The 13813-nt window shown below is 43.1% G+C and overlaps 1 pseudogene across 1 annotated transcript in view; it reads left to right on the forward strand.

The window, feature by feature from the left end:
- LOC106579054 (activating signal cointegrator 1 complex subunit 3-like) overlaps positions 1-13813 on the forward strand; it is a 121222-nt pseudogene that overhangs the window by 23851 nt on the left and 83558 nt on the right. The window contains exons 5-6 of the transcript XR_014382655.1: positions 1480-1683; positions 2140-2280. The product of XR_014382655.1 is annotated as an activating signal cointegrator 1 complex subunit 3-like (transcript). The remainder of the gene's footprint in view (positions 1-1479; positions 1684-2139; positions 2281-13813) is intronic.

Consider the following 13813-nt stretch of genomic DNA (forward strand, 5'->3'; position numbering starts at 1 on the left):
AGAGTTGAGTTGGGTTGTCAGGGCCGCGGGGCTGACTCCTGCTTTCATCAGAGTTGAGTTGGGTTGTCAGGACCGCGGGGCTGACTCCTGCCTCTTCTCTCCTCTTTGGCCACAGCCCCTGGATGACACGCAGCACTCATTCTTTATTTTTCTGAGTGTCAGAGCGAAACTGGGAGGAAGAGTAGAGTGATGGCATATTTTTAATGAATCGTTAAATAAATGATATTGCTGTCTAAGCTCTAGACATCCCAATCCACTCCAAGAGATAGAGACAGAGAGAGAGAAGGAGTTGAGAGAGGGAGCAGGAAGTAAAATAAGGCTATAAAGTGAGTGAGAGAGGGAGATTGATGGACAGACGGGGACAGAGCACACACCTGGACCTGCAGTTATGTGTCTCTTTCCCTCGGAGTGAGGGTGGCCGGAGCGGTTAACTGCCCACTCTGACGACTGAATGTCTTGTGTGTTTTTGCGTGTGTGTCCGAGTAGTGGGCGGTCAACTGGTCACGGTTGCTGTCTTTCAGAAGGGCCATTTCTCTCCTTATCAACGTCGGTCACCGGGAGATTGAGGCCTGTCTGTCACCTACACTCTGTTGCCATGGAGAAGCCAGGTGGTGGGCAGGTTGACAGCTGTTCCCACCACTCAGGATGTAACCTCTCTCTTACTGGCAGTCAAAGCCCTTCTCCTTCCCACACCCTGTCTGCAGCCACCCCCTAGGCAACAGTAAATCACCCCCCCATATAGCAGGGACCATCAACTAGATTCAGCCTCGGGCCAATTTCTTTTATTGAGCGGATGGTCGGGGGGCCGGAACATAATTGCAAATAATTTGTAGACTGAAAATTGACCACAAGAAGCCTAAACAAATATGTTTGACTAAAACATAATATTTGTTTTCATTTGTATACGATCACGTGTCTCTCTATTGGGAATACTTGGGAACAGATTTCTTTAATTTAAAATCACAGAGCTAATTTCCTGGTGTTTTTACAGGTTTTTGTGTGCGACAATTCAAATTCTCCCAAAAATGCTAAATGTAAAAATAAATACTTTTTTGCTCAGAAGACTTGGGGGGCCTAATAAAAGCATTTGACCCGTGGGCCGCCAGTTGGGAAACCTGCCTTATATATGAGGGTAATGGTCTGTCAATCAGTGGTAGATAGGTTTACACTCGTGTGTATGTGGGGAGGGCGGAGTGGTTTGTCAGAGTGTTCTTTCCACTGTGTGACTCATCTAAAACCATTCAAATGTTCTGGTGACCCTCTCAATAAGGACAACCAATGTTTGTCTTTACCCTGACCATCCCTCCCGTCCACTCTGCTCTGTCCTGACGTGTGTGTTAGACATGGGAGCATGATGATACAAGTCTATCTTTGTAATGACTCATAATACTCTGATTTTAACCTTTTCTTATTATCTTCCTCCCTCTTGTGTTCTCTCTCTCTGTCTCTCGCTCTCTCTCCCCCTTTCATTCCCCCCAGGTTGGTCAGTTGGTGTTTAAGGGGATGCAGCGTCTGAACAGGATCCAGTCCATAGCGTTTGAGACGGCCTACAACACCAATGAGAACCTGCTAATCTCTGCCCCCACTGGAGCCGGCAAGACCAACATCGCCATGCTGACAGTCCTCCGTGAGATCAGACAGCACCTCCAACCTGGAGGGGTCATCAAGAAGGACGAGTTCAAGGTACCACTCAGCTGTGTGTGTGTGAGAGCGAGACATAGAAACATACAGTAGAACACATTTATTATTGGTTGTCCTTATAAACCCCCCCCCCCCCCCACACACACACACATTCTAACACCACACACCCAATGCCAGCCAGCGAGGATAGCCACTTTCTCATACATCTCCATTAAACTTTTCTTAATCTAAGTGGCCTGTTTCATATTTTTCAATAAATAGTGATTTATGCTGGTTGCCAGGGAACAAGTGATACTGTGCTGTTCACTCATTTATCATGATCGTGACCTTCTACTTCCTCTCACTTTCTTTCTCTCTTTCTCCCCCCTTCCTGCACACCGTTCTCCATTTTCTCTATATATATTTATCTCCCTTCCTCTTTCTTGCTGCCCTCTTTCTCTCTCTTCTCTCCTACTCACTACCTCCCTTCCCTCCATCCCTCTCTCCCTCCCTCTGTAGATAGTGTATGTAGCTCCTATGAAGGCCCTGGCAGCAGAGATGACGATTTACTTCAGTAAGCGGTTGGAGCCACTGGGCATTGCTGTCAAAGAGCTCACTGGAGACATGCAGCTAACCAAAGGGAAGATTCTGCATACACAGGTACTGTACAAACACACACGGGTGCGCACGCACACACACAGTTTCTGCGTAGGCTTTCCCTATGCTCCATTGGTCCAGAGTGGAGTTGTGTTCTGCCTCACAACTGTTCTCTAGCGCCTCTCAGTGGTTGGCTCTCAGCTCGGCTCTCTGCATTACAGTAGCTCCGTACCCTCTTCACACTGAGTACGTTTACTTGCACTAATAAATCGATATTAAACGGATTATGACAGTAGGTCGGTTATGGCAATAGTCATGTAAACACTTTACTTATTTTAAACGGCGTTATGTCAAAATCATAGTAAGCATACGCCGATTAAAACACCTGGTGTTCTGAACAATCTTTTGAATTATTAGGACATTAATTATTAATAACTTAATCAAAGTTATAGCAGTGTATTTTAAAATGATTTTGCAAGAGTAATGTGACTGTTTTTTTGGCGGTAGTATTGTAAAACTCGCAGTCATTGGCGCAGTGGGAACACACTTCACCATCTGGCAGTCCGACGGATAAATCTGGGTTTGGCGGATGCCAGCAGAACGCTAACTGCCCGAATGCAGTGCCAACTGTAAAGTTTGGTGGAGAAGGAATAATGGTCTGGGGCTGTTTTTCATGGTTCAAGCTAGGCGCCTTAGTTCCATTGAGGGGAAATCTTAATGCTACAGCATACAATGACATTCTAGACGATTCTCTGCTTCCAACTTTGTAGCAACAGTTTGGGGAAGGCCCTTTCCTGTCAGCATGACAATGTCCTGTCAGCACAAAGCGAGGTCCATACAGAAATGGTTTGTCGAGATCAGTGTGGAAGAACTTGACTGGCCTGTACAGAGACCTGACCTCAACCCCATTGAACACCTTTGGGATGAACTGGAACGCCGACTGCGAGTCAGGCCTAATGCCCAACATCAGTGCCCGACTTCACTAATGCTTTTGTGGCTGTATGGAAGCAAGTCCCCGCCTTTCCAGGCAAGTGGAGGCTGTTATAGCAGCAAAGGGGGGACCAACTCCATATTAATGCCCATTATTTTGGAATGAGATTTTCGACGAGCAGGTGTCCACATACTTTTAATCATGTAGTGTGTTTCCATTCATTACATTTACATTTACATTTACATCATATAAACTCATATAAACTCAGCAAAAAAGAAACGTCCTCTCACTGTCAACTGCGTTTATTTTCAGCAAACTTAACATGTGTAAATATTTGTATGAACATAACAAGATTCAACAACTGAGACATAAACTGAACAAGTTCCACAGACATGTGACTAACAGAAATTGAATAATGTGTCCCTGAACAAAGGGGTGGTCAAAATCAAAAGTAACAGTCAGTATCTGGTGTGGCCACCAGCTGCATTAAGTACTGCAGTGCAACTCCACTTCATGGACTGCACCAGATTTGCCAGTTCTTGCTGTGAGATGTTACCCCACTCTTCCACCAAGGCACCTGCAAGTTTCCGAACATTTCTGGGGGGAATGGCCCTAGACCTCACCCTCCGATCCAACAGGTCCCAGACGTGCTCAATGGGATTAAGATCCAGGTTCTTCGCTGGCCATGGCAGAACACTGACATTCCTGTCTTGCAGGAAATCACACACAAAACGAGCAGTATGGCTGGTGGCATTGTCATGCTGGAGGGTCATGTCAGGATGAGCCTGCGGGAAGGGTACCACATGAGGGAGGAGGATGTCTTCCCTGTAACGCACAGTGTTGAGATTGCTTGCACTGACAACAAGCTCAGTCTGATGATGCTGTGACACACCGCCCCAGACCATGACGGACCCTCCACCTCCAAATCGATCCCGCTCCAGAGTACAGGCCTCGGTGTAACTCTCATTCCTTCTACGATAAACGCGAATCCGACCATCACCCCTGATGAGACAAAACCGCGACTTGTCAGTGAAGAGCACTTTTTGCCAGTTCTGTCTGGTCCAGCGACGGTGGGTTTGTGCCCATAGGCGACGTTGTTGCCGGTGATGTCTGGTGAGGACCTGCCTTACAACAGGCCTACAAGCCCCCATTCCAGCCTCTCTCAGCCTATTGCGGACAGTCTGAGCACTGATTGAGGGACTGTGCATTCCTGGTGTAACTCGGGCAGTTGTTGTTCCCATCCTGTACCTGTCACGCAGGTGTGATGTTCGGATGTACCGATCCTGTGCAGGTGTTGTTACATGTGGTCTGCTACTGCGAGAACGATCAGCTGTCCATCCTGTCTCATTGTAGAGCTGTCTTCGGCGTCTCACAGTACGGACATTGCAATTTATTGCCCTGGCCACATCTGCAGTCCTCATGCCACCTTGCAGCATGACTAAGGCACGTTCACGCAGATGAGCAGGGACCCTGGGCATCTTTCTTTTGGTGTTTTTCAGAGTCAGTAGAAAGGCCTTCTTTAGTGTCCTAAGTTTTCATAACTGTGACCTTAATTGCCTACCGTCTGTAAGCTGTTAGTGTCTTAACGACCGTTCCACAGGTGCATGTTCATTAATTGTTTATGGTTCATTGAACAAGTATGGGAAACAGTGTTTAAACCCTTTGCAATCAAGATCTGTGAAGTTATTTGGATTTTTACGAATGATCTTTGAAATACAGGGTCCTGAAAAAGGGAGTTCATATTCAGTCAATAGAAAAACAAGTGCCATTTAAGATTCATTTATTGAAACCGTAATATCACCTGGTTATATTATATCTTGGAACACAATCTTCAAAAAGGAAGTAACCTCAGCAGTGGCGCTTGGTTGTAGAAGCATGGCTGTGCAATGGCATAACCTTGTTTTGTTAATTTAGCAGACACGACACTCTTATTTCTCTAGCCCTTATCAAATTCAATACACACCTATGTTATATAACAGAATAGTGCGAAGTGATCATTTGAAACGGGGCTCAATTTGGCGAATTGAGAAGAATTTTTTTTTGTTTCTAACCAAAATGTGTCTTTTTGATATATTCTGCCTCTTTTGGATTTTCTAAATGTATTAACAAATTCGCTCCTTGTCTTTATCAAAGTAATGTTTTTGCATATTTTCAGTGTGAAACGTGTCTATGTTCAGGGTGGTTATAGCCTAGGCCATGTATGTCAAACTGGGTTCCCCCAGGAGAATGCGCAATGCCGTTGGGGGTACGCCAAATAAAAACGTGATTCACATTAAAAAATAAATAAATAAATGTAATCACTTTTTCAAACAGTACATTTATATTTTCCAACGGGGCTATACATTTGGGTGAGGTTTTTTGTCACCTGAGTAGCCTCGTTTCACTGCCAAAAATAAAATGAAACCATCTTGTGTTCAGCGAAATAACCACACAATGTCAAATACAAGTAGCCTAGTCAAATAATTAACATCCAATCACATTAACCGTTACTCTCTCACGGGAAACCTTCACTCTTGCGCAGACATTTAGAAACTAAACATGTTAATTTGAAAAATATACCACGGGAGTGTTTTGAGCGAGAATAAAGACGACTTTTGAGTAATAAGACATGTATAAAAGCAACAGATACCATTAATAAGAAGGGGCTAGAAGCGTCTTATATGATGAGCTACCGAGTGGCTAGGACAGGCAGGCCCTATATTATTGTGGAGGACTTAATTCTTCCTGGTGCCGCGGATATGGCTGGGACAATGCTGGAGGAAAAGCCAAAAACTATACAGCCAATTGCTTCATCAAACAACACTGTTTCACGACGCATCGGTGACATGGCAAGAGATGTTTTGAAACAATTACTGCTTCGCACACAAGCCAGTGAATTATATGCGTTACAGCTGGATGAGTCAACAGACGTGCCGGGCCTGGCACAGCTCCTGGTATATGTCCGTTACGTTTACGGGGGGTCAGTTCAGGAAGACATCCTCTTCTGCAAACCACTGGAAACCAGAACAACAGGAGAGGATATTTTTAAAGTACTGGACAGCTTTGTGACATCAAATGGTCAAGATGTTGGTATCTGTACAGATGGCGCAAAAGCCATGACAGGGAGACATAGTGGAGTGGTAACGCGCGTGCAAGAAGATGCTCCCGACACCACTTGGGTACACTGCAGCATCCACCGAGAGGCTCTTGCTGCCAAGGGAATGCCTGACAGCTTGAAAGACGTTTTGTACACTACAGTGAAAATGGTTAACTTTGTTAAAGCAAGGCCCCTGAACTCTCGTGTATTTTCTGCATTATGCATTGATGTGGGCAGCGACCATGTAACGCTTTTACAACATACAGAAGTGCGCTGGTTATCAAGAGGTAAAGTATTGACACGTTTTTTTGAACTGAGAGACGAGGCCTAACAGGAGCTTGTGTGCACACTTGGCACGTGTGTGTAGAGGGAGCAGTCGCAATGCAATTGATTGAGTGAGATACGGAGGGGAAAGGGAATTTAGGGAGAACTGTTTGATGCTTGGCTTGGTTTCTCTTTTGTTATGCTCCACAAATGCTCATGTGCAAATGGAAAACTAGAGTCAAAGCAAATTAACATTGTCTTCTAAATAGAACTCAGACCAAATACACTGAACAAATATATAAACGCAATATGCAACAATTTCAAAGATTTTATTGAGTTAAAGTTCATATAAAGAAATAAGTCAATGTAAATAAATGCATTCGGCCATAATCTATGTATTTCACATGACTGGGAATACACGTGACTCGTTTCAGGAAACTAGGTGTATTTCGCGGGTCAATACCATTTGAACGTAAACTTCTTTTTTTAATCAATGTGTTTTTTGGCAGAAATGCCATCTGAAACGTGAACTTTCATGTTCCTTAATAACAAACTTGTATGCCATCTGTAAGTACAAATAAAATGGTTAAATTAATAGCCTAGTTGGTTTCACCACAGAAAAGATAGCAACTTCCCAGACAGCCGTGATTGGCTGAGATAATAAGTGGGCTGGACATGCCGAGAGATGAGTTTGGATTGATCTGCCATATAGCACGTTTCTGTCTATTTGAGCTGGTCAGTATGTGTAGGTAATCCTGTCTAATGCAGCTTTTGTTTATGTATTGTGTAGTAGAACTGTCACGTCCTGACCCTAGTAAAATGTCATTTTCTATAGTAGAGTGGTCAGGGCGTGACAGGGGGTGTTTTTGTGTTTTTCTATGTTTTTCTATTTCTATGTTTGAGTTCTAGTTTATCTATTTCTATGTTGAGGTTTACAGCTGGTCCTCGTTGCCTCTAATTGGAGGTCATATTTAGTAGGTGTGTTTTTTCCTGTGGTTTGTGGGTGTTTTATATTTTAAGTAGTGTGTTTTTTCCCCTCTCTGCGTCATGGTTTGTTGTTTTCTGGTTACTTTAAGTATTTATGTATTGCATCACGTTTCACTATTAAATAAAGATGTGGAACTACGAAAACGCAGCATCTTGGTCCGATCCTTATAACAGCCGTGACAAGAACTGCATAAATGTTGCTCTCCACTTTCTGGAGGACCGAGTTTTGAAATCAGTGGAATTAGAGTATGATAGCTAAGGAGATGGAGAAAACACCTGTCTCCGGATTACATCTTCAAACTATGGGGCAACCATGGCATCTGTGACAGGGAGACGCGTCCACCAATTATGTATACTGGTAAGATAGTCTAGCTAGCTACATTTTCAGATATTACACATTTCTAATTTTGACAAAGTCATTTTCATTTCAAGTTAGTGTACTGTTAGCTAGCTAGCTAACGTCACGTGTATGTTCTTATTATTCATATCTCAGAGCCATTTGCTTTGCTAGTTATAGCCTAATTCTAGCTAGCTAACATTGAACCTGTTTGGTTAGCTACCGGCAGATTCATGCAGGGTAGTAAAGTCATGAGTTGGGATTATGGTTCATAGTTTACCTAGCTAGCTAGCTACATGTCTTAACAAAGACTCCATTATGCAAGTAACCATTTCAATAGAATGTTACTGCGACAACTGATGATAGACGTAGCTGGTAAATTTGCTCTGGCTATCTACTCCGATTTCAGTCACTCTCGTCTGAGTGTGCCAGAGCGCAGAATTCTCAACACCCGTTGAATATGGGCAGTGTCAGATAACATAAAAACAGCCTAACCAGCTCTGCTAGGGTGAGTAAAATGGTCAGTGAGCTGTTCTTTCATCTGGAAGTAGCTAGCAAGGTAGCCAATGGTTGCCAGTTAGCTTGGATGCTTGACTGCTGTTTTTAGGACAGAATGCTTGGCTCAACCCTTAAGGAGATGGGTGGGGCTAAAGCTTAAGAGGGTGTGAATGATGCCGAGTTGGTGTAGACAAAGAAGAGCTCTCCAGTAGGTACCAAAACATTCAAAGGCCATTTTCTCAAAAGTGAGGTTGCAAGTTTCTCAACTTTCAAAGCAGAATTACTTTCCCATTGTTCCTGAAATGCAGTGTATGATATACCATTTTGTAGGGACGTGTATCAGAAAACCAGTCAGTATCTGGTGTAAACACCATTTGCCTCTTGCAGTGTGACACATCTCCTTCACAAAGAGTTGATCAGGCTGTTGATTGTGGCCTGTGGAATGTTGTTCCACTCCTCTTTAATGGCTATGCGAAGTTGCTGGATATTGGTGGAAACTGGAACACACTGTCGTACGCGTGTCTGGTGGGTATGCAGGCCATGGAAGAACTGGGACATTTTCAGCTTCCAGGTATTGTGTACAGATCTGCCCTCTGAAGTCGGTTAGGACGCCGAACTACAGCCAGGTCAAGACCCTAGCGAGGACGACGAGCATGCAGATGAGCTTCCCTGAGACGGTTTCTGACCGTTTGTGCAGAAGTTCTTCGGCTGTGCAAACCCAGTTTCATCAGCTGTCCAGGTGGCTGTTCTCAGACGATCCCGCAGGTGAAGAAGCTTGACGTTGAGGTCCTGGGCTGGCATGGTTACACGTGGTCTGTGGCTGTGAGGCCGGTTGGATGTAATGCCAAATTATCTAAAATGACGTTGGAAGTGGCTAATAGTAGAGAAATGGACATTCAGTTATCTGGCATCATCTCTGGTGGACATTCCTGCAGTCAGCATGCCAATTGCATGCTCCCTCAACTTGACGTCTGTGGCGTTGTGACAAAATCGCACATTTTAGAGTGGCAAAAATTCCCTACTTTTGGTCAGTTAGGATCACCACTTTATTTTAAGAATGTGAAATGTCAGAATAATAGAAGAGAGAATGATTTATTTCAGCTTTAATTTTCCCAGTCAGAAGTTTCCATACACTCAATTAGTATTTGGTAGCATTGCCTTTAAATTGTTTAACTTGTGTCAAATGTTTCGGGAAGCCTTCCACAAGCTTCCCACAATAAGTTGGGTGAATTTTGACCCATTCCTCCTGACAGGGCTGGTGTATCTGAGTCAGGTTTGTAGGCCTCCTTGCTCGCACACGCTTTTTCAGTTCTGCCCACAGATTTTCTATAGGATTGAGGTCAAGGCTTTGTGATGGCCGCTCCAATACCATGACTTTGTTGCCCTTAAGCCAATTTGCCACAACTTTGGAAGTATGCTTGGAGTCATTGTCCATTTGGAAGACCCATTTGCGACCAAGCTTCAACTTCCTGACTGATGTCTTGAGATGTTGCTTCAGGTGTTTGGAAATGATGATGAGGTCTTAGCTGATTTCTTTTGATTTTCCCATGATGTCAAGCGAATATGCACTGAGTTTGAAGGTAGGTCTTGAAATACATCCACAGGTACATCTCCAATTGACTCAAATGATGTCAATTAACCTATCAGAAGCTTCTAAAGCCATGACATCATTTTCTGGAATTTTCCAAGCTGTTTAAAGGCACAGTCAACTTAGTGTATGTAAACTTCTGACCCACTGGAATTGTGATACAGTGAATTATAAGTGAAATAATCTGTCTGTAAACAATTGTTGGAAACATTACTTGCGTCATGCACAAAGTAGATGTCCTAACCGACTTGCCAAAACTATAGTTTGTTAACAAGAAATGTGTGGAGTGGTTGAAAAACGAGTTTTAATGACTCCAACCTAAGTGTATGTAAACTTCCGACTTCAACTGTAACTTGGCAAGTCCCCAGCACAAGGTGCACCTGTGTAATGATCATGCTGTTTAAATATCTTCTTGATATGCCACACCTGTCATGCTGTGTTGTCGTCTTAGTTCTGTATGTAGTGTTGTAGTGTCTCTTGTCGTGATGTTTGTTTTGTCCTATTTCTATTTATTTTTTATCCCAGCCACCGTTCCCGCAGGAGGCCTTTTGCCTCTTGGTAGGCCTTCAATAAGAATTTGTTATTGACTGACTTGCCTAGTTAAATAAAATAAATTACAACCTGTCAGGTAATTGGATTATCTTAGCAAAATAGGTTTTACAGTATTGGGGGGAAAAAAATGTAATCTCTTGTTAAAGATTGAGTTTTGATGTCCGTTTGAGTACTCATGACCATCCCTAGCATGTAACCGTACTCACTGTAGTGCCAACCACAGACACACACACAGCCTATAGTGCCAACCCCAACCATACTGTTCTGGCTCAGATCTCTTTCTTTACATTGTCCATTCCAGTAACTATGGTCCGTAAACAGGCTAACCCAACACAGCTTGGCTTGTTTTGGCCTGATAGGCTCAGTAGTGTGAAAAGGGTATCTGTCATAGCAGCTTATGGCTGTATAGAGCAGGGTTTACACAGCAGAGGGAGATAACAGGAGAGAGTCGTGTTGATGTTGTCTATCTGGGACAGAGACCATACTGCCAATACCCGTGTCTGGGACAGAGATCGACACGGCCAATGCCTGTGTCTGGGACAGAGATCCACACGGCCAAATCCAGTGTCTGGGACAGAGATCCACAGGGCCTATGACAATGTCTTGGACAGAGATCCACAGGACCAATAACAGTGCTTTACAGCTGCTCTCCTCACACTGCACTTTGGGCTCAGTTAGGGTCAGGTCACAATACAGACTTCAGTCATACATCTGGCATTCTGCAGTGAAGAGTAGGAGACAATATTGTTTCAAGGGAATCACATGGCAACGTACACAACTGCAGTATCGATAATGGTTGCTCTCCTGTCTTAGTTCAAAATAAAAGTCATAAAAGCAAGAATTGGCGAGGCTTCCGAATGCATGCGCTCAGGCACCACACACACACACACTCACTCTCTAGCGATGATAGTGTCCCTCTCTCCTTCTTTATGTAGGAGACTAGTGCAGTTCCTTATCTCTCTCTGGTGTCCTCCTGTACTTAATTCTCTGGCAGGCTTTATAAAAGGACTGTTCCTTCACTGCAACATACTTTAGCTACTGATAGAACTGATAAGCCATAGAGAGGCCAGCACCACCACAACCACAGAGTTTCTCACACTAGACAGTCATGCAGGGTCACTCACAGGTCAGAGGTCAGAGGCAGGGTTTTTTCTGGATCAAAAAGGGGCTTAGGTGGTTGGCGTGGCAGGGGGCATGGCAATGTGCACGGTTGGCCGTCAACACGGCTACATTTTTGAGAAAAAATTAGAGGCCCCCCATCTTGGAACTGTAGAGAAATGTTAACATTTTTAAGCCAATTTCCTGCAATTCTACAAATTTCTACATGAAGCTGATTTCATCCAATTGTACATATTTTGCCGTGCAGCTGAGATTTTTATTTTGCAGTTTTAAAGCAACTTTCCTGTGATTCTACATATTCTGCAATTGAGCTGAGAGAACATTTTACTAGTTTCCTGCAATTCTATAATTTTTTTCCCATGGATAATGCTGTGTTCTTTTGCTCAGACCTAATAACAAAATGAATATTACTAAATTCATTGTTTTTGGAATTTTCTATTCTCCCGACTGTCTAGCATTTATTTTGGTGTTAGTTCTCAAAGTTTATATTATCAAAAATATATTGGTCCATTATGGGTCCATTTTCTACATACTTTCTGTTTGTAGTCTATTAAGTTTACACTTAAAGGGTTTTTCCATCCCAAAAGTTAATAACAATATATTTATTTTTATTTTTTATTAACTGTTAGGACTTAAGCGACCCAAAAAAACACTTAGGCGGTCCGCCCAAGGATTACAATGGCAGAAAAATCTCTGAGAGGTCAGTGTGTGGCTACTTGGTTGACATTATTTTAGGAGGGTTTGTGTGTGTTCTTTTGGTCTCCATATCTTATCTCTCTCTCTTCCTTGTCCATACTACCCCTCTCTCCATGTTCCTGATTCCTTGTTCTCAGCAGCCTTAGTTGTATTTGCCATGGTGACTGCAGTTAGTTGTACTGTACAATACCAAATTCATATCCTGTTTATTGTCCACAGTATTTGTGCCGTTGAAGGTGGTCCTTGTATTTTAACGCAGGGGGAGGGAGAGAAGAGGAGATGCTTTCAACATTACCCAGCAGTACTTTAGTCAACCTCTTTTAAAGTGCTCTCCCAATTCAAAGTTGTGAAATAAGAGCCCTATGCTAGTTATGGATACAAAGGCTACTCTGTTCTCTCCAATTAACAAGATGGCTGGATATATTGGAAATGTGATTGACATGAGTTGAGAGTAACTCATATTTGAATTGCGTCCATGGTCAGGAAAAACTTGTCACTCAGAAAATGAAGATGATGAATATAATGTTGTTGTTGAGTAACTAAACCAATTAGATTGGTTATGTCACTACGAGCATAACAAGTGGCAATCAGATGTTTTCTTTCAATTAAAATGATTCATCAATTGTCCAATCCGATATCCAATTGTAACAGCTCCCCAGAAAATCAACCAATTAGATTGTTTGCCTCAGTGAGTGGCCTGTAAATGAGTTTGTTGTTGTCTCTAATGCGTCTGTCAATAGCTCTGTCAACCAGGTGTGTATTCTCTCAATGGTAAAATCATTCATATTACCTGCTACTTCTCCCTTGTTTTATATTCATTTCATTAAGTATATATTTTCATTATTAGTCATTATTTTCCTCAGAGCGTTTGACTGTATGTGTGAGTCAATGTTGTGTGTGTGAAACAGGATGTAGAAAAGGAGGATGAATGGGATTTGTGAAACAAAAAGGAGGGTGGAGTGAAGGATGTAGGCTAAACTCCTTCCCATCTAGTGAGCGCCTCACTGATGGAGGGGGTGAGAGGTGGGGGAGAGGTAGACAGAGAGAGGAAGGACTAGGCTGAAAAGGTTGCCAAGAACAAGCATATCTAGCAAATCCAAAAGAGGATAGTAGAGCTTAGACTTTAGAGGTTCATAAACCTCCTGGTACTTAAGGATGGCGAGATGAAAGCAGAGAGAGAGACCGAGCGAGAGAGAGAGAGAAATCGAGGGAGAGAGATGTGAATCTTGAGAAATGAGGTCAATACCAGTTAATCTGGAGGTGTGTGTCTGCGTGCGTGTGGTGGTGCGTTTGTTTCCTTGTGAGAGAGAGGGCACACACACTTTTAATGAGGATGGGCTGGCAGAGGCTCAGCAATATTATCCTTACCCCCTGCATACTCCCACCAACCAGCCTTGCTTCTCTATCTACCCAGACTGTAGAGCTTTGGATGAAATACCATTTCATGAAATGACCTTAAGTTTCTGCTAGTGTGGAGTAAGTGTATAGTAAGTGTATTAAAACTCCAATAACTCCATTAAAGTTCATTAGGTACTATAAAGTTAGCTC

This window comes from Salmo salar, chromosome 02 (assembly GCF_965601325.2).
Source record: "Salmo salar chromosome 02, fSalSal1, whole genome shotgun sequence".
NCBI classification, from domain to species: domain Eukaryota; kingdom Metazoa; phylum Chordata; class Actinopteri; order Salmoniformes; family Salmonidae; genus Salmo; species Salmo salar.